Source organism: Delphinapterus leucas, chromosome 5, assembly GCF_059928025.1.
Source record: "Delphinapterus leucas isolate spDelLeu-1000000601 "Yukka" chromosome 5, BTC_Dleu_Yukka2, whole genome shotgun sequence".
NCBI lineage: Eukaryota > Metazoa > Chordata > Mammalia > Artiodactyla > Monodontidae > Delphinapterus > Delphinapterus leucas.
The window spans coordinates 37,887,622-37,907,881 of record NC_143133.1 but is presented as its reverse complement, the minus strand read 5'-3'; the positions used below and the strand labels follow the sequence as shown (position 1 = coordinate 37,907,881).

The 20,260-nt window shown below is 45.6% G+C and overlaps 1 pseudogene; it reads right to left on the bottom strand.

The window, feature by feature from the left end:
- Positions 1-17,412: 17,412 nt before the first annotated feature.
- LOC111171568 (NF-kappa-B inhibitor-interacting Ras-like protein 1 pseudogene) lies at positions 17,413-18,912 on the bottom strand (annotated as a pseudogene).
- Positions 18,913-20,260: the final 1,348 nt, after the last annotated feature.

The following is a 20,260-nucleotide window of genomic DNA, read 5'->3' as shown; positions in this document are numbered from 1 at the left end:
TCCACATCTAAGTGATATCATATGATGTTTGTCTTTCTCTGTCTGACTCACTTCGCTTAGTTTGACAATCTCTAGGTCCATCCATGCTGCTGTAAATGACATTTCATTCTTTTTTATGGCTGAGTAGTATTCCATTGTGTATATATACCACATAGTCTTTTTTTAATTTAATTTAGTTTTATACAGCAGGTTCTTATTAGTTAGTTATTTTATACATATTAGTGTATTTACGTCAATCCCAGTCTCCCAATTCATCCCACCACATCTTCTTTATCCATTCAACAGCCGATGGACATTTAGGTTGTTTCCATGTCTTGACTATTGTAAATAGTGCTGTAATGAATACTGGGGTGCATGTATCTTTTTGAATTATAGTTTTTTCCAGATATATGCCCAGGAGTGAGACTGCTGGATCATATGGTAGCTCTATTTTTAGTTTTTTAAGGAGCCCCCATACTGTTCTCCATAGTGGCTGTACCAATTTACATTCCCACCAACAGTGTAGGAGGGTTCCCTTTTCTCCACACCCTCTCTAGCATTTATTATTTGTAGACTTTTTGATGATGGCCATTCTGACTGGTGTGAGGTGATACCTCATTGTGGTTTTGATTTACATTTCTCTAATAATTAGCTATGTTGAACATCTTTTCATGTGTCTGTTGACCATCTGTATGTCTTCTCTGGAGAAATGTCTACTTAGATTTTCTGGCCAACTTTTGATTGGGTTGTTTGTTTTTTTGTTATCGAGTAGGATGAGCTGTTTGTATATTTTGGAAATTTATCCCTTGTCGGTTGCATCGTCTGCATAAGCTTCATATTCTTTACTATTAAAATCCCTGGGGTTTTTTTCTATTGTTGCCTTAAGTCCTAGGTTTCCGTGAGTCTGCTGCTTTCTGAGATACCCCTAGCTATCATAATCCTGTCTAAAATCAGGGGCCATTGGCATCCAATTAGCAGCCACAAGGAAGCAGAATCTGAGGGAAGATAAGAAGTTGTTTTCATAGGTTTATTGAAAGACAAGGTACTTAGGGGTGCAGAGCTTAGAAAATCTTTTTAGGTAATGATGCAAGTTAAAGTGTTAGCAACAATATAGTACGTGCCTTTCACTTGTTGAGGGTCCCTTTTTATTTTGAAAGAGCTAGGGTTTTGTTGTTACGTAGAAGTGCTTACAACTCCATGATCCTAATAGCTTAATTCCCTTAAAAAGAACATGAATCAGGTATTCGGCTTTTTCATTCATTCATTCAAAGTCCACTCAACCTTTTATTCGCTCATTTATTTGACTGACTATTCATCAATCATCTGTTAGGTACCAGGCAACACACTCAGCCTTGAGATCAGACAGACGTGGTTTGTCTTGTTTCTCTCCATTTACAGAGTGTGCGGGGGAGAGTTTAGACAAATGAATCCAGGGCAGGAGGGTTGTGGTAGAGGATGCTCAGAGTGTCATGGGTGTCTAAATAAGGGACGTGAGATCCAGCCTGGGGTGGGTGGGGATTCTAGCCCACCCCTCCGGCTTTATGAGATCCTGGATGTACAGAGCCTGGTTCCTTTCCCACCACATCCCAGCCTTCTCCCATCTCGGGAGCCCTGCTGTCTCTGGTCTCTGAGCCCCTGGTTGTAGTGTTTGGCTAAGAACAGCAGAGAGCAGCTTGAGATCACATCTCGGAGGCGGGCCGACCTGCTGGAGGCACTGAAACAGGGAAGGAAAATTGTCTCCTGGCGGAGGGACCAAGGAAGCCACGCATAGTCAACACTCCAGGACAGCCCTTCTTCGGCCTCTGCCAGCAAGAAGCCCTGGTTTTTGGTCTCCTGACCTCAGAGGAGCTGGCTGGGTCTGTGTCATCCGAAAAGGACGGTTGGCCTTTGTTGTCAGATCCAACACGCTGGGCGCAGCAGGAGGAATGCCATCTCTTTCATCTCCTGCAAGCTATTCTTTGGTTAAGAGCCATGGGCTGGCTATCAGAACGGAGGAAACCCCTTTGCAGTTGTTTAAAATGAGCAAAAGAGACAGTCGCTCCCCACAGGGATAACCCAAGGTCCCAAGCAGATACCTTTTCACCAGCAAATGAACGGACCTGATTCTAGCTCATGGCTGGGGTGGGAGGGGGCTCAGTTGATGAGGCAAAGTGACCTGACTTCTCACCTTCCCAACCCCATCAAACATCCCTGTTCTCAGCTTCTTTCTCTTGGGCAAAAGAGTAAATTGCAAATATTTGTCCCCAGGCAGTGCTAAGGGCTGGTATTAATTTCTCATTCTCTCCCCTTCTCCAAATCACCTAGCTGGTATCTCAATGTAAGCACGTTTGTTCGCACTTATACCCCAAGGAAAGGTGAGATAAAGGGAATATGTTTGCTCACAAAATAGGGCTTTCAACGAAGTAGTGTTTTTCAGTGTGGTCCAAGACCAGCTGCATCAGAAATTCCTTATACAAATGTGGATTACACTGTGTGGCAGTGTCTACCAAAATTAAACACATACCCACCCTGTAGCCCATCAATCCCACTCCTAAGTACATACAAGAGAATGGAGCGTGTATGTCTAACAAAAGAATGGATAGGAACATTTGAGCAGTGCTGTTCAAAAGAGCCCCAAACTGAGATCAACCCAGATGCCCACCAACAGGACAACAGAGAAGATATTGTGGCTTATCCATATTCAGCAATAAAATTCAACGAACTACCGATACAGACTCATAAACGTGATGTTGAATGGAATAACCTAGACACAAAAGAGGGAGTCCTACGTGGTTCCCTTTATAGGAAGTTCAAGCACAGGCGAATCTGAGTTGACAGAAGTTGGAATAATGGTTACCTTCTGCGGAGGTGGGTAAGGGCATCTGTGGTGTTGAAACTGTCCTGTATCTTAATCTGAATAGTGATTATACAGGTATATACCTATGTATAGGTAGATAGATTGATCGATCAATCAATCAATCGATCGGTAGATAGATACCTATATGGAATTTACCTATGGTATACTACGGTTACGTACATAACATACATTCATAGGTATATACATATGAATTGAGCCCTATGCTTAAGATTTACAAACTTTACTATATGTTTCACACACACACACACACACACACACACACACACACACACACTTCCAGCCTCATTCCAGACTTACCAAATCAGAATCTCTCAGTATGGGTACGTGGGAATCTGCATTTTGTATCCCTGGTGGTGTGAATGCCCATTGAAGGTTGACTGCCAGTGATGTGGGCTGTATAGATGGTCCACAGATGGTGTTTTGTCCCCCAGAGCACACCACACTCCATTTCCCATCTGGCTTGGAATATTACAAGACTTCTGCTCTCACTAGGGAATAAGGTTGGCATGAGATTTCTCCCTTCTTAAGGTCGGGTACTAGGATCCTGTGAACAAGAGTGTCACGGTCTCTACCCCAGGCAGAAGCCACACTCTCAGGGAAATACAGACCAGCAACTCTTCTCTGCTTTTTTTAAAAAATTAAAAATTAAAACCAGCTGTTTTGGGGCTTAACTGGTGGCGCAGTGGTTGAGAATCTGCCTGCCAGTGCAGGGGACACGGGTTTGAGCCCCAGTCTGGGAAGATCCCACATGCCGCGGAGCAACTAGGCCCGTGAGCCACAACTACTGAGCCTGCGTGTCTAGAGCCTGTGCTCCGCAACAAGGGAGGCCGCGATAGTGAGAGGCCCGTGCAACGCGATGAAGAGTGGCCCCCGCTTGCCGCAACTAGAGAAAGGCCTCGCACAGAAACGAAGACCCAACACAGCCATAAATAAATAAATTAAAAAATTAAAAAAAAAAAAGCTGTTTCCATCCTTCTACTTCTGAGTGGGCACATATGTATTTTAAAGGCATAATCAGTCTGTGTATGATTTTTGATTCTGTCCTCTTCTCTCCATGTGTCATAATCCCCACGTTCAGCATTATTAACAAAAACAGGCAGGTGACATTCGCCAAGTGTCTAGAATATGTAAGGCTATTTTGCTTATGTGATGTCGTTGGATCCCTAAAACAAACCTAGGAGCACACCCGAGGCTTGAAAGGATCCAGCAACTCCCTATAAGTACACAGCAAATAGGTGGTACAGCTGGGATTTGACCCTGATCTGTCCAACTCCACTGAAAAATTGCTGTTGCTTTGGTGGGAAGAGTCTACTAAGGATTCCTGTCTTGTTTTAGTTTTAACTTTCAGCCATAAGAATTTATCCTTGTCATTAAAAGTTATAAGCAAACGTCATCTTAATATCTGCATATTATCCAAAAAGTGGATGGTTAGAGCACAATATATGTAATCATTCCACTAATATTTGTTGAATAAGGTCATCAAGAAGACATGACCACCAGCTGACCCATGAGCTGGACCCAGGCACTTGGAGGCTGTCCCCCACCACTGCCCCCTCCTCTTGCCCTTGGAATGCATGTTCCACTTGCCTTCCCCGCTCCCAAAAGTGCTCTAAGGCTACAGCCTTGAAATAGAAATGTGGAGTTGAGGCTACCCTAACTGGGTATGTGACTGACTCCAGTTAAGGCATCTTTGTAAACTTGTAAGATTCTGGCTGGCGGGTGCAGAAATCTACGGGTCTTGCAGCTGCCCAAGACAAGCCTGGTAAGTAAGTTTTCTCGCTTATCAAGCCTGATACCTACCAATCTGAGTGGTCTGCTTTGTTCTTGGGTCTTTCCCTGCCCTCCACATTTGGGGCTGGTTTCCGATTTCCATTTTTTGCCAGAGCAAATGTCTTGATCAACGTGTTTTCACATCAGTCATTGCATTGAGGATTGTTGCCTTTGGATAGATTATTAAAAACGAATAACTAGGGCTTCCCTGGTGGCGCAGTGGTTGAGAGTCCGCCTGCCGATGCAGGGGACACGGGCTCGTGCCCCGGTCCGGGAGGATCCCACATGCCGCGGAGCGGCTGGGCCCATGAGCCATGGCCGCTGAGCCTGCGCGTCCGGAGCCTGTGCTCCGCAACGGGAGAGGCCATAACAGTGAGAGGCTCGCGTACCGCAAAAAAAAAAAAAAAAGATGTTAAAAATGAATAACTAGAACAAAGACTATGCACACTTTTAAGACACGGGAACTATTTTGCCAAACTACTCTCGGACAACATTCTACTAATTTGTGTTCCTCCCCACAGCGAGCAAGGGCCTGTATTATTGTGTGCTTGCCAACTTTGGGTATCATAACTCAGCCTAACTCCAAAACCAACTTGGCCAATATGGCACCGAAATTCAACTGGCCTCAGTGAAGCTGATCATTTTTAATCTATTTATTATTTTTGTTTTTCCAGATATGAATTTCTTAGTCTTGGGAGTGTCAGTGTGAGCTCTTTTTACACATATTAAGAAGCTCTTTTATATTTTGCCATATTCCATATGTTTAGAAGCAGGTCACAGGTTCTATCCACGCTCAAAGGAATGAGTCACATAAGCACACGAAAGCCAGATCATGGGGCTTCCTTAAGAGTGTGTCTGCCCAGGTGGTCATATGGGTGTTCATTCAATTATTTTTAAAATTGTATATATATATAGATACAATTGTGTATATATGTGTGTGCGTGTGTGTATGTATATATTATACATAAGATATATATATAAATATGTATATAAGATTTTTTCACAATTAAACCTTTGTTTCACAATTAAAATTTTTTTTTAACTCTGAAGCAGCTTTTTTTAAATAAATTAGTTTGGATCTGAGTGTGCCCAGGCACAGTCAGGCAAAAAGCATCTCACTGCTTAGATGGCTGTATCTGAATGAGCTCTTTATTTTCACATATGATTTCCACTGAATGTTGACAATCACCAGGAACATATCTGGGTTTTGGATATGCACCAAGTTTTTGCTAAACTCCCATATTAATTCTAAGAATTTTTATTTCTTTTTTCTTAGATTTTCTAGGTACACAATGGTGACATGTAGGAACGATGCCATTTTTTGTTTCCTTCTTCCCTGAGGCCGTAACCCTGATTTACATCTCCTGAAGCAAGTTCCTTAAAACTTTAACCTTCTGTGTCAGATAACTCTCAGACGGTTTGCTCCTGCCTTGGAGAAGCTGCCTAACCTCTCTGTACCTCACTTTTTCTTATTTATAAGAATCTTCTTCGTAGGACTATTGTGAAGATTCATAATGCTTACTTGTAGCACAGCATCTGTCTCAAAGCTTGATACATGTTAGACAAAGTGTGATTATTATTATATTTTAACAGGAACGTTAGAATGACAGGGAGGGGACACCCCGGTTGTTAATCCCAAGCTCGGTGGTGGAGCAGACATATATTGACATATGGCAGATGTTATGTCTCCAGGGACGTCTTCTTAACCAACAGCCTCAGGTAAAACGACCATCCCAGCAGCTCGTAACTCCCTTGAAAGGAAGTGGAACTCAAACTCGACGCACTTTGCTGCAAAGCCCGTGCTCATCTCCACCGGGCGATCCAGCAGGGGGTGAGGTGGGGGATCAAATGTTCATTCAGCCCAGAGGCTCCCAGCCCTGGCTGCACACTAGGAATATCTAAGCATCTCTAATAACACATGAATGCCTGAGCCCCGCCTCAGACCAAGTGGATTGGACCTCCCAAGGGTAGCTCTGACATCGGCATCTTTTCAAGGCTCGGCAGGTGAGTGTAATGGCCAGGTCTGAAAACCACTGATGGCCCCAGTATGGCATCTCTAACATTGACCTTTCAGGAGGTAGTCATGGAAGCCTGGCCCCAAATTCCAGGTGCACTTTAGTGCATCCTCCCCCGCTTCGCTGTGAATTAATTCATCCACTGATGCCTGTTATGATTAATTTTAGGTGTCAACTTGGCTGGACAACAGTGCCCAGGTATTTGGTCAAACATCATTCTGGATGTTTCTGTGAAGGTGCTTTTTTGGGTGAGACTAACATTTAAATCACTGGACTTCAAGTAAAGCATTACTCTCTATAATGTGGGTGGACCTTAAGAAAAAAAAGACTGACCTCCTCTGAGCCAGAGGGAATTCTGAAGCAGACTGCCTTTGGACTTGGACGGCAAATCTGCCCTGGTCTCCAGCCTGCCCTTTGGATTCGGACTTACACCTCCATGAATTACATGGGTCAGGTCCCGCTATAGACACACACATCCTAATGGTTCTGTTTTACCGGAGAACACTGATACACTGCCATAATGAAAACTGGCCTCCTGTTCAACACAATCATAAATAAAGTATCCCATTCCCACTCTTCTTTGTAAAACCATGACTAGAGAATGAGTGTTATGGAAGCACAGCATTTTCAGTCTAAGGGAGAATAATACAGTTTGCTTGGCCCAACCGAAATAGAGGCACAGAGATGGAAATAGCCCTGGGGTGGTTTTGCTCCTCAAGAGACATTTAGGATTGTCTGAAGACATTTTTGGTGGTCACAGTGGGGTGGGAGTGAGGGACTGGAGATGGGGGTGCAAGGCTGCTATTGGCATCGAGTGAGCAGAGGGGCAGGGATGCTGCTAAACATCCTAAAATGCACAGAATTATCCAGCCTAAAAGACAATAGCACCAAGGTTGAGAAACCCTGGGTTAGAATGGCAAAACACTTAGTCATTAAGGAAATTAACTTTTCACCCTGTGGAAGGTGGAGGGTTGCACTCAAATCAGGAAGGAGCCCTAATCTGATTGACAGACTGGAAAAACAGGCTGGGGGAATTATTACTGAAAATCCTACAGCACATCAGGGAAATTCTGAAAAGGTCAGCTCTACCTGGGACGTAGGATGGAGAGGCCAGCCAGTGGGAACTTCCTGGGCATGATGTGTGGCTTGAATTATGTTCCTAAGTGGCCGTGAACTCGGGTCTCATTTTGGGGAGTTCTGGCACCGGGTCTTAGCGCGAGACTAGAGGTGGTGAGTAGCTGCCTTGTGTTCTGGGACTGTAGCTGCTGTTGCTGTCCTAAGTATCAGAAAGTATAAACTTTCTGGGGGAGCTCAGTGGGGAGAGCTAAGATGCCAGACTTCTGGTCTTCTCTCTGCCAAGAATGACCTTTTGTACTGACTCTAAGATGCGCATGACCTCATATTTTAACTTCTCAGAACTTGGAATACATCCAGGTGGCAGCAGCTGTGTGTGACGCTCAACACAGTGCCAAACGCAGTCAACCCTCCGTAAGGGCTTATTAAAGAGTTCATGAATAAGTGGAAAAAGCGAATGAGGTGGTAATGAATAAATGGCATTTTGGTTCCCTCATCTATGAAACGGGGATGTTAAAACATTGAAGGTAGCTGTGTGAATCCAGTAACATGGATGACACGGTAACGTCATTGCAAAAGGTTAAGTGTCCTTTAAAAACTCCAGATGTTCTACTCTCTTGTGTGTGTTACATCCCAGAGGATGTTTCCAGGATGACGTTAAAAAACAAAGAAAAACAGAAAGGTAGGGCTGCACTGAGATGAATGTATATTAACCTCAGGGAAAGAAACACGCATGTGACTGAAGACACAGAAGCATGGTTAAGGGCATGTGAATATCCAGTTAAGCATTTGAATTTACGGCCAGTTCCCCACAAGGCAAGTGCCACGCGGCTACCTTTAATCAAACCCATGAATCCCCTGAGTATATGATTAGAGGAGGACACAGAAGAGAGGGTGAGAGCTGCTCTGTTCCATCAGACAGCGTTGGTGGATCTGGGTCAGCCCTGGGCACCCAATCCTAAAACAGACCCAGAGAAATTACAGGGACCCGTCAGTAGAGGGACTTCTGATCCTGTTCACTTATTCATTTCTTCATTAACTCATTCAGCAAATAGCTATGAGTTCTATATTTCCTGTGGCCGCCGTAACAAATTACCATGAACTCAGTGGCTTAAACACCAACTGATTCTTTTTTAACTTATTTATTTTTATTTATTTATTTTTGGCTGTGTTGGGTCTTTGTTGCTGCATGCGGGTTTTTCTCTAGTTGCGGTGAGCAGGGGCTTCTCTTTGTTGCGATGCGCGGGCTTCTCATTGCGGTGGCTTCTCTTGTTGTGGAGCACGGGCTCTAGAGCGCAGGCTCAGTAGTTGCGGTGCATAGGCTTAGTTTCTCTGCAGCATGTGGGATCTTCCTGGACCAGGGCTCAAACCAGTGTCCCCTGCATCGGCAGGCAGACTCTCAACAACTGCGCCACCAGGGAAGCCCTCTTCTTATTTTAAGGTCAGTTTGTTAGCAACCTTAATTCCATCTGCAACCTTAAATCCCCTTCGCCATGTGACCTAACATAGTCCCAGATTCCCGGGATTCACAAGGGGATATCACTGGTGGGGAGAGAATTATGGTGCGTCCCACAGGTTGCTAGGCTGGGCTTGGTACTCTGCTAAGCAAAACTGGGGTAAATCAGAGGTGTTCTCTTTCTTCATAGGCAGTGTACATCCTAGAGAGGAAGACAGATATAAAAAAAGTAGTAATACATACCAGTAGCAGTAAGTGATAAAGAAAACATAGTGTGGCCCAGGGATGGAGAATTAATGAGCATAGTGCCACAGTTTCCACTGGCATGTCACAGAAAGCTTCTCTGAAAAGGAAACATCTGAAGACCTGAGTGTTGAGGAGGAAGCTCCAATCTGGAGCCAAGTTTCAGGCAGAGGGAAAAGCAGATGCCAAAGCCCTGAGGCACGTTCAAGGAATTGGGAGAAGCCAGCGGTGCTGCTGGAGCGAGACAGAAATGGGAAGAGCAGAGGAAGATTAGGGTGATGACAGTGGCAAGGGTCGCATCATTGGAACATTGTAGATGTCTGGGTTTAATTCTAAGGAAAATGGGAAACCACGGGAGGCTTTTAGGAAGAGTAACAGCACGCTCTGATTGACATTTACAATGATCAACCTTATTGTTAAGTGCAACTGGATTGCAGGGGATGAAGGGTGAGGCACAGAGAGCTGCTGGGGAGATATTGCAGAGATGCGGGCCAGAGGTGGCGATGGCCGGCCGAGGGTGGAGTGATGAAAACGGGCAGCTGTGGGGTCTGTTTTCATAGTAGAGCGCGTAGGATAGATCAGGTGTCAGGTGAGAGCGTTAACAAGGGATCAAGGAGGGTTAGACTTTTGGCCTGAGCCACTGTGGGTCCGTATGCACCGCTGACTGTGATTGATGGTGAGGCTGGAAGGAGAATGGGTCTGGGGTGAGAAAAACGAATGACTTCTTTTTTGGCCACAAGGCCTCCTTAAAGGAAGCGTCTAGTTATCTGGGTGAAGAGGTCCTTTGGGTCAGGGGTTCATAGCGCTCTCTTCAAACGCTTGAATGCCTGTCGTGGGGATTAGAGGTTGCCTTGATTCCCTATGCCCTTAGATGCCAAAGACCAAGCCCAGTGAAGGACAGCTAGAGAAGCAGATTTCAGCTCACCTGGACATCTCATCACGGACGTGGTACAAGCTGTGGGATCCGAGGGACGAGCACACAGCCCTGACTCTGCTGTCACTAGCAGTGCAATTGGGACAAGTTATTTAAACTGCTTGAGACTCCATTTTAATATCTCTTAAAAGGTAGAGGTAATGCTGCTTTAACACTAACAATCATAGCAAACGCTTACACCAAGTTTTACCACGGAAGGCCCTATTCTAACAGCTTCCCAGGTATCAACTCATTTGCCCGTCACAGCAGCCTGATGACCGAGATGCTGCTGTTGTTGCAGAGGAGCCTCCAGAAGCTGAACTTGCTCAGGGTCACAGAGCAAGTAAGGGATACGTCATGGTACACTGTACAATTTCTACAAGATACAGAATGGAATATGCCTATCATTACCAAGACCTATCAAAAATGTTCACCAAAACACAGCATGTATGATTTTTAATCGTTTTGGGGGTGGTGCAATGCCATGCAGTTTTAGGATCCAATTTCAACACGATCCCAACCGTCTGAAATTGTGGATGGAAACTAACAAGTCAGTGTATAACGAGAATCAGTGGCAAAGCGGTTCTGCGTTTAGATTTTATATTTATTTATTTATCTATTATTTTTGGCTGTGTCAGGTCTTAGCTGCGGCACGCGGGATCTTTCATTGAGGCACATAGGCTTCTCTCTAGTTGTGGCACACGGGCTTAGTTGCTCCCAGGCACGTGGGATCTTAGTTCCCCGACCAGGGAACCTGCGTCATCTGCATTGGAAGGTGGATTATTTATTTATTTATTTACTTTTGGCTGCATTGGGTCTTCGTTGCTGCGTGCGGGCTTTATCTAGTTGCAGCGCACAGGGGCTAATCTTCTTGTGGTGTGCGGGCTTCTCATTTCAGTGGCTTCTCTTGTTGTGGAGCACAGGCTCTAGGCACAAGGCCGTTAGTAGTTGTGGCATGCGGGCTCAGTAGTTGTGGCTCGAGGGCTCTAGAGCGCAGGCTCAGTAGTTGTGGTGCACGGGCTTAGTTGCTCTGCAGCATGTGGGATCTTCCCGGACCAGGGATCAAACCCGTGTCCCCTTCATTGGCAGGCGGATTCTTAACCATTGGGCCACCAGGGAGGTCTGGAAGGTGGATTCTTAACTGCTGAATCACCAGGGAAGTCCATGCATTTAGATTTTAGAATCAGTCCACAGATTCTCTCAGACCACATGTGGAATGTTTTGTTCCATTCCGAGGGCTTCTCTGATGAGAGGCAACCTGAAAAGCTGAAACTCACTCAGAGGAGCTGAAATCCATTCAGTGATCTGATAAATCTGATCACGTCAAAATGGAGGATGTCTTTTGAATGAAAGGACATGCAGGGCAAATTCATGGATGACAGATCGGAAGAAAGTGCTTGTAATGTCTAAAACTGACATGGGGGCTTCCCTGGTGGCGCAGTGGTTGAGAGTCCGCCTGCCGATGCAGGGGACACGGGTTCGTGCCCCGGTCCGGGAAGATCCCACATGCCGCGGAGCGGCTGGGCCCGTGAGCCATGGCCGCTGAGCCTGCGCGTCGGGAGCCTGTGCTCTGCAATGGGAGAGGCCACAGCAGTGAGAGGCCCGCGTACCACACACACACAAAAAAAACCTGACATGGGATTAAATCTAGGATGCAAAGGGACTTCTGAAAATCACCAAGAAGTCAATGGACCTATGGCAAAGGATATTAACCAGCAAATTGCAAATGCAGAAATGGGAAGCCTGAGCAAGTCTTTGGAGAGATTCCGGTGACACTGATTCCCAGAGGCTCGTCCGTGAAACCAACATGCCTGTTAGACGGGCTGCATCCAGAGAGCTGGTGATTCACTCATCAAGCGGAGGCTCTCGTGCGTGAAGCACGGCTCTAGGTGTTTGGGGTAGAGTTGTCCCAGCTCTTGTGGCAATGACAATTCAGCAGGTGATGCCCCATGTTGGTGGGGATGCAGGCCTGAGGACCAACCCCACTGGAGGTGGGGATGTGGCTGGGGGAAACTTCTGGTGCAAACGTTCTCAAATTAAGTACACTCATTATCTAGGACAAACTCACGCAGGTCCATGAGAGGACACGTATGAGAACCCTGGCTGCTGTGCTGGAAGAGCTGAAGGCCATCTGGGTCTCCATCCCTTGGGTAATGCTTTATATATGTCATTAATTTCCCATCAGTCCAGGGAAACTGGTACTATTTTCCCCGTTTTACGGATGAATGGACTGAAGGTTGTGAGATTAAGTAACCTGGTCAAGGTCATACTGAGGTTCCAATTCCAATTCTGTCAGACCCCTAAATCAGTATATTTGTCCGCTAGACCACCCCCTTCCTGACAAGAAATAAGAGGTGGAACTGAAATTCCTTCTTTCCTGTCACCATTGCTGTTCCTTCCATCTTGTATCCTTTCCTTCTTTCTTTCTAGATAAAAGCAAGAGAAAACATAGACATTGTAGAAAAAGAGGTCTGCTGGAAGTTAGGGTGAAGGAGTCACTTTGACCTCCTAGAATTCTGACTTCAGTTAAGATTCTCACTCAACCTCCTATGATGCTTCAAGTAACAAAAATTCTTAAAAGAAAAATAACGACTAACATATATTAAGCCCACGTGCCAGGCTCTGTTCTAAGGACTTTACATGTCTGTGTCAGTGCATCCTCATGGCGACCCCGTGAAGCAAGTAGGATGTTTATCGTCTCCACTTTACAAAACCAGAGAGGTTCAGTAACTTGCCCAAGGTCACACAGCTGGGCTATAAACCCAGGCTGCCTGAATCTGGGCGCCACACTTCTAGCCACCTGAACTTTGTCTGGGAGGCTGTGCAGTGACCCGGGGCTGCTAGCCTGGTTTGGCTCCCTGATAACTGCATTTTGGATGGATCATTCAACCATTCTTGGCCTCGGTTTTCTCATTATAAAATGTGAGTAAAAATAGCATTCCCCTCCTAAGGTTGTTGTGAGACATAATATATGCAAAATAATCAATAAGTTAGTCATTAAAGTTTTATAATCATTGAAATGTACATCTATTCCCTCTAGGGATCAGTGCTAAATGCCCCAGAACACGAGGGACCTCTCATGTGAGGGACCTCTTGCCCTCAAGCAGGAGTGGGTGAACCTGGGATGCTATGATTGGTGCATGGGCCCTTTGGGGTGGCCAGAGGAGCCCGAGGGAGTGGATGCTGGCGGGTGACTGCATTTTAAGAGAAAAGAACAGGAGGGTGGACTGAGATCCAGGCCCTCGGCAAGAGGACAAAGTGAGCTCAGTCGACCGATGTGTGCCTGGGAATCCATCCAGGAGCCTCACAGGCAAAGCAAACACGAGGATATGGATGCTTGGATTGCAGGAAGGAAAGGCGCAGGGGAGACCCCTAGGCTGTGTTACTGGACAGATCTGAGTTCCAGTCTCACCTCATCTCTGTCCTCGCCATGTGACCCTGGTGTATTGCTCAAGCTCCCCTTGCTCAGATGGGGATCTCAGTGGTGCCCTGCAGGCTGGCTGGGGACTCGGTGAGATGAGCTCAGGTGAGTAGCTGGATCTCCCCTCCCTCTGTGGACCCAGGGACGTAGGGGTCTGAGTCCAGTTGGGCTTGGACCAGATCTTCCCCTATGACCACACACAATGAAACTGACTTCCTTGCCTCAGTTTCCTTATTTCTTCTTTCCAAAAACAGGAAGGAAAACTGATGATGTCACTTGGCAAAGTCTCCCCCATGGGTTTCAGTCTATGCTGTTATTTTTTATAATAAAGCCACACTCTTTTTTAACTCGATTCCTAGAAGATCAAAATTAATTTTTAAATGAAATGTCAAAAATTGAAATCGAAAGAAAATAACGCCAGATAAAAGAGGGGAAGGCTCTAAAATTTTATTTCTTTGTTTCTCTGTGTTCCTGCCTTGCCCCACCACCGAAAGAAAAAAAAAAAAACAAGAAAAGGAGTGATTGTGAAACATCGTGGGAGGACAGTTGGACTGGTGGACTGGGACGGGGAGACGTCTTTAATGAATGATTGTCAGACATGAACCAGATGGGCTGATGAGGTGATCTCCCCTGCCCGCCCTCCCTGGGGCTCCCGTTTCCCATCGACAGCTGCACTCAGCATACCCAAGGCTGCATTAACCTGATGTGATGCCACGTCGGGCAAAACTGCAATTGGAGCTACTGTTTTTTTACGTTTCTAAGGTTCCAAGTTCTGCTGTGACCCATACAGTTTGTGTAGGGGACATGACAGGGACCACCTCTCCTGGATGTTTCAAGACACAGAGGGTGGCACTCCCCTCTGTCATTCTCCCTGGATGTAATATTGTTTCTCATTTGCTGTCTTGTCAGGGGGTGAAAGTTCTAGGCCTGCCAGTTGGCCTTTCTTTTGTAATAACTGTCACTTTACAGGTCAAGAAACCAAAGTGAGATTTTGTCCAGTGGTTCAGTGTCTCTCTCCTAAAAATATTCAGGGCCAAGGAAATTACCACAGGTGGGTCTGTTGATTCACTGCACCCACCGTGCAGCATACCTGGGCCAGAACTATATTGACTATACGATTCTATTTTTGTTGTTGTTGTTGTTGTTTTTTGGGTTTTTTTGCAGTACGCGGGCCTCTCATTGTTGTGGCCTCTCCCGTTGCAGAGCACAGGCTCCGGACGCGCAGGCTCAGCAGCCACGGCTCACAGGCCCAGCAGCTCCGCCGCATGCGGGATCCTCCCGGACTGGGGCACGAACCCACGTCCCCTGCATCGACAGGTGGACCCCCAACCACTGCTCCACCAGGGAAGCCCGATTCTTTTTTTTGAATATTTTTTTAAATTTTTGAATTTTATTTTATGTATTTTTTTTCTACAGGAGTTTCTTAGTAGTTATCCATTTTATACATATTAGTGTATACATGTCAATCCCACTCTCCCAGTTCATCCCACCACCACCCCCCCGGCCACTTTCCCCCCTTGGTGCCCATACGTTTGTTCTCTACATCTGTGTCTCAATTTCTGCCCTGAAAACCAGTTCACCTGTACCATTTTTCTAGGTTCCACATATATGTGTTAATATACGATATTTGTTTTTCTCTTTCTGACTCACTTCACTCTGTATGACAGTCTCTAGATCCATCCACGTCTCTACAAATGACTCAATTTCGTTCCTTTTTATGGCTGAGTAATATTCCATTGTATCTATGTGCCACATCTTCTTTATCCATTGGTCTGTCGATGGGCATTTAGGTTGCTTCCATGTCCTGGCTATTGTAAATAGTGACTACATGATTCTTGTATGGCCTTTGCCAATGGTGGGGAGGGGGGTGGCATGGTGATGCTTTGGGTCCTTGGATATCGGCGTCAACCTTGACCCTGTATCAAACAGCCCTTGAAATGTCTATTGTTATTTCCGCTCAGGGTATGGTTACTTGACTAAATGGCCACAAAATCTTTGGGGGATTAAATGAGTATATCTACCTGCTGTTCTGCCTTAAGGCAAGGGGAGCTGCTGTTTGTACCCCTGTATCAGACAGTCATCAGCGGGTCTGCAGTTGGTGGCCAACAAACAGTGTGCTCCTGCTGGCTGAGGAAAGTTCTTCAGAGAAGGGAGCAGTGGTGGGATTTTATCAGCAACATTGACAGCAGCTGGAGGATGGGCACACAGGCGAATGAAGGAGCTACAGGTGGGACACCAATGCATCCAGCACAGCCAGCTACTGGGAGTGAGGGGTAGATGGGGTGGTGAGAGGACTCAGGAAAACAAAGGATGCTTGAAAAACACTTTGTGGACTGTGAGATGCTGGCAGCATGCCCCCCCGTTTGCATATGGTGCCATGTGTTGGTGGTGGGATCCACTGACCATGCTGGCCCAAAACTGTGAAGAAGGAAGGAAGAGTTTAGAATATCATTGCGCTATTAAGTTAAAATCTGGAATCTGACTTAGATGAGGAGACTGTGAAGAAGAGAAGGTCTGGTGGACTATAGAAGAGATGAAGTGACCAGTGGACCGTGATTGTCATAAATAGAACAAGCTGAAAGGGGATTGGATGGTATCCCAGGGCTGCTGTAACAAAGCACCACAAACAACAGAAATTTATTGTCTCACAGCTCTGGAGGCTAGAGTCTGAGATCAAGTTGTTGGCAGGGCCACATTCCCTATGGATAGAGACTCTGGGTAGAATCCTTCCTTTCCTCTTCAGCTGCTGGTGGTGGCTATAGATCCTTGACACCCATTGACTTGCAGCTGCATCACTTTTATCTCCACCTCTTTTGTCACATGCCTTCTCCCTGTGTGTGTCTGTCTCTTCTCATAAGGACACCTGCCATCTTGGTTTAGGGCCACTTAATGACCTTCTCTTAACCTGATTACGTACGCAAAGAATTTATTTTCAATTAAGGTCACATTCATAGGTAACCAGGGCTTAGGACTTCAATATATCTTTCTGGGCGGACACAATTCAACTCATAAAAGCATAAATCCTGAACTTAATAGCTCACCATGTTGCTCCGAAAATTAAATAATAGGATGCACAAAAACATATGGTTAAAAGAAAAAAATCATGGAAGTTACTGCTCCCTACCCTGGATGGGTCACTTGCTTGTACTGGGCTGACGGGAAATTCAGACGGAGGTCACAAGGCAGGTTCGGGGTGGAACCACTTTGAACTGGAAGATTCTGAGATATCAACCTTTCCCTATTTGAAGTAGGTCAAAAGGCAAATGAAATGGAAGCCATGAGCTCAAGTCTTCTGAGCCATAGAGTAAATACCATTCTGGGAGCCAGCGACACGGGATGCGTTAATAATTACTGAAATGTGAAAGCATGTCACAGTGCTGACACTGAGCTTTCTCCATTCAAACCTCCCCACCGGGACTCTGTGATACTCCTGCCCAAAGGCTGAGCTGAGTTTGTCTTTTTAGATAACTATCTTATAAAAGGGTGTATCTATTTTTAAAATAAGTTGATTTGATTATTTAGTATGGAAAAGTATTTAAAGTATTTAATTAAATACAAGTATTTCAAATTACACATTAGCAGAGCGGATCGGAACGCGTGACATCAAATGAGACTACTGTATGGTTTCCAGAGGACTGTCTGGCAAATCGTATAGGCTGCTTCGCATCACATTGGGAGGCAACTCAAAAGCTGCAAGTCATCGTAAGCACTTATTTTAAAATAAAGTTTAATTTTCACTTTAACATATTTTCATGATTACAAAAATTAAAAAAAAAAAAAGAACAGGAGAAGGAAACAAAACTAGCACATTCCTAGAAACTACTGTGAATGTTTTCCCGTATTTCCTTCCTGACTTTTTAAGGGATGGTTTATAATCGTCGGTTTATTTATCAAGAGCCTTGGCACCCACTGAGTAAAATGGATCCACCTTTACAAACCCCAGCATCTATCCATCACAGTCCCTCCCCTGAGGATATTTATAAAGGGAGGACTCTATTCTTGGCATAGAAGAAATGGCATGTTGCTAACGATTTTTATTCAAATTATTCATACATCTGAAAACTCTACAGTCTTCTGGGATGGCCCCCTTTCCCATCAGCCTGCATCGGCTGGGTCTCTCTTTCTCCTTTATGGCTTCCTTGGGAGCCAAGAAAAGAGAAGGCCTGTATTTGGAACAGTTAGTCTGATTTTCAATTCTAATAAAAGCCCTGGTGGGCATTTCACCTAATACCAGGGCTGGAAGAAGTGGATTTGTTGATTTTTGCCTTGGTGCTTTTTTTTTTTTTTTACATGTGCATACCACCCAAACTTTATTTTATTCTCTTGACAAATCCAACATAATACAGATAACAAAGGTGCTAATTTCAGGGACAAGTTTGAAACAAGGAGAATGCAAATATATTACTTCATGTCAGGCAATAGTAACTGAATTATAACTAAAAGTGCATTAACTTACTTCCCTAGGGGTCTCCTAAGGACCAAAGCTAGATAGAAATGGCCTGTTTTACATGAGTTCACGGACACCTCCAGGCAGTCACTATTCAAGCGACAGTTGTGCACCCTAGGGTTTAGTTCTCAGAGCTGTAGTTGCCTTTGCTTCTCCTCCCAGGCAGAGGGAAGCTCGCTTTGTTCTGGGGCTGGGAGAGTTTGCGGGCTAGCAGGGTTAAGGGCTTGATCAGGGTCTTGCGGTCTGTGACCGTTACCTCCCACAGATGCACCTTCTCGCTCCTGGCCCACTGCTGTTCCACTTCGGGGTCCACTTGTCTCTGCTCAGAAAGGTCAGTTTTGTTTCCTAACACAACAATTGCCACCTCTTTTTTGTCTTTGAACAGATCAATTTCTTTCTTCAGAAGCTCCACTCTTTGAAAGGATTCAAAGTTATTCACACTGTACACAAAAACGAAGCCATTGGCAAATGAAAAATAATGCTTTGGCAGCTCCACGCCTTCCTGTAGGCCCCTGGTGTCGTAAAGAGGTAACTGTTCCTTGCCTCCCCGATCTGTTTCCACTGAAGCCATATACACATCTTCCATTGTTTCACAGTCCTCCATTCTAATAGGATGATTCCCATAAAGGAGCTACTCCAAAATTGCCATTTTCCCCACAGATAACAAGCCACAAACCACAACCTTACAGACCTTTCCCATCTTCTCTTAGGATGTTGGAAAGCCAACAACTAATAGTCACGGTGAGAAGCAGAGGATCTGAGGGGCTGACACCCCCAACCCCCAAAGGGAGAGATCATCATCGTAGGTGGTGCTTCAATGCTATAGCACACAAGGGGTCTGTGTCAAAAACCTGGGTCCATGATGCCATGAAGTCAGGGTTTCACTCCTAAGCCCTGTCTCTGAGGAGGGACTTCAGCTCCCTCCCACTCAAGCCACAAAGGTAGGACGACCTGAAATCTATTTAGCCGCTGTAAAGGCCATACTGAACTGAGATTTGTCTGTGGCTAGATCAGCAGCCACCGGATACTGTACATCAAGAAGCCTCTTGCTTACAATGCTTTCAGGAGACTCCAAACCAATCCATCTCAGGGTTTCTGATGCTGGAGATCATGTTCTTCCTCTCCAGATTCTTCCAGCACAAGACCCTCTAAAAGGCCAGAAAGCCAACAGGCAGCGGCTGGTTTAGGAGACCTACCCTGTGCCCTGCTCCTATAAAATTCAGAGGGGAGCGTGGCTCTGTAGTGTTACCACATTGACGGAGAGAGAGCACCACAATGGCAGTTTAGTTCCTCTTGGATCTGGGAGCAGCCTGGTGTGGGGAAAGATTGAGGGCAATCAGTCCAATTCCTGGCTGTGTGACCTAAGACAAGTTACTTGACTTCTCTTGAGTCAGGTCGCTCAGCCATAACATGGGAATGACAGTGCTGCTGTGTCATCAGGGTAAACGAGACAACACTGAAAAAGCACTTGCACAGAGAGGTATTCAAAGGTCGCTTTTCTCTCTTGGGAAGTGAGCAGGAAGCCTGGAAATCAGGTTACTAAATGGCATGGTGAGGTGCTGTTTCACTTTTAGTCTCTTCACTTGGCATCAGGTACGGATGGGCTTACTCAAGGGTTAATTTTGAAGAGTCAAGCAAACAAACAAATAATTACTATTAAATCCTGATCAATATCGGTTCTCCAAAATAGAAGCTGGTTGCATTGATCTATTACACTCTGTTGGCTAGGTGTCCACTCTGGGCCTGGCCCCAGGCATGGGAATGGAGCATTCTTGACTCCAGGGGGAAACGGAACTTGCCTGAAGCTGTCCCTGAAGGCTACGTTGGAAAATTTGGGTTGGAGGCAAATCCTAAAACAATGAGTAGGAAGCTATCAGGTGAAGAGAGCACAGGGACACAGGGAGGGGGAAGGGTAAACTGGGACGAAGTGAGAGAGTGGCATGGACATATATACACTCCCAAATGCAAAATAGATAGCTAGTGGGAAGCAGCCGCATCACACAGGGAGATCCGCTCGGTGCTTTGTGACCACCTAGAGGGGTGGGATAGGGAGGGTGGGAGGGAGGGAGACGCAAGAGGGAGGAG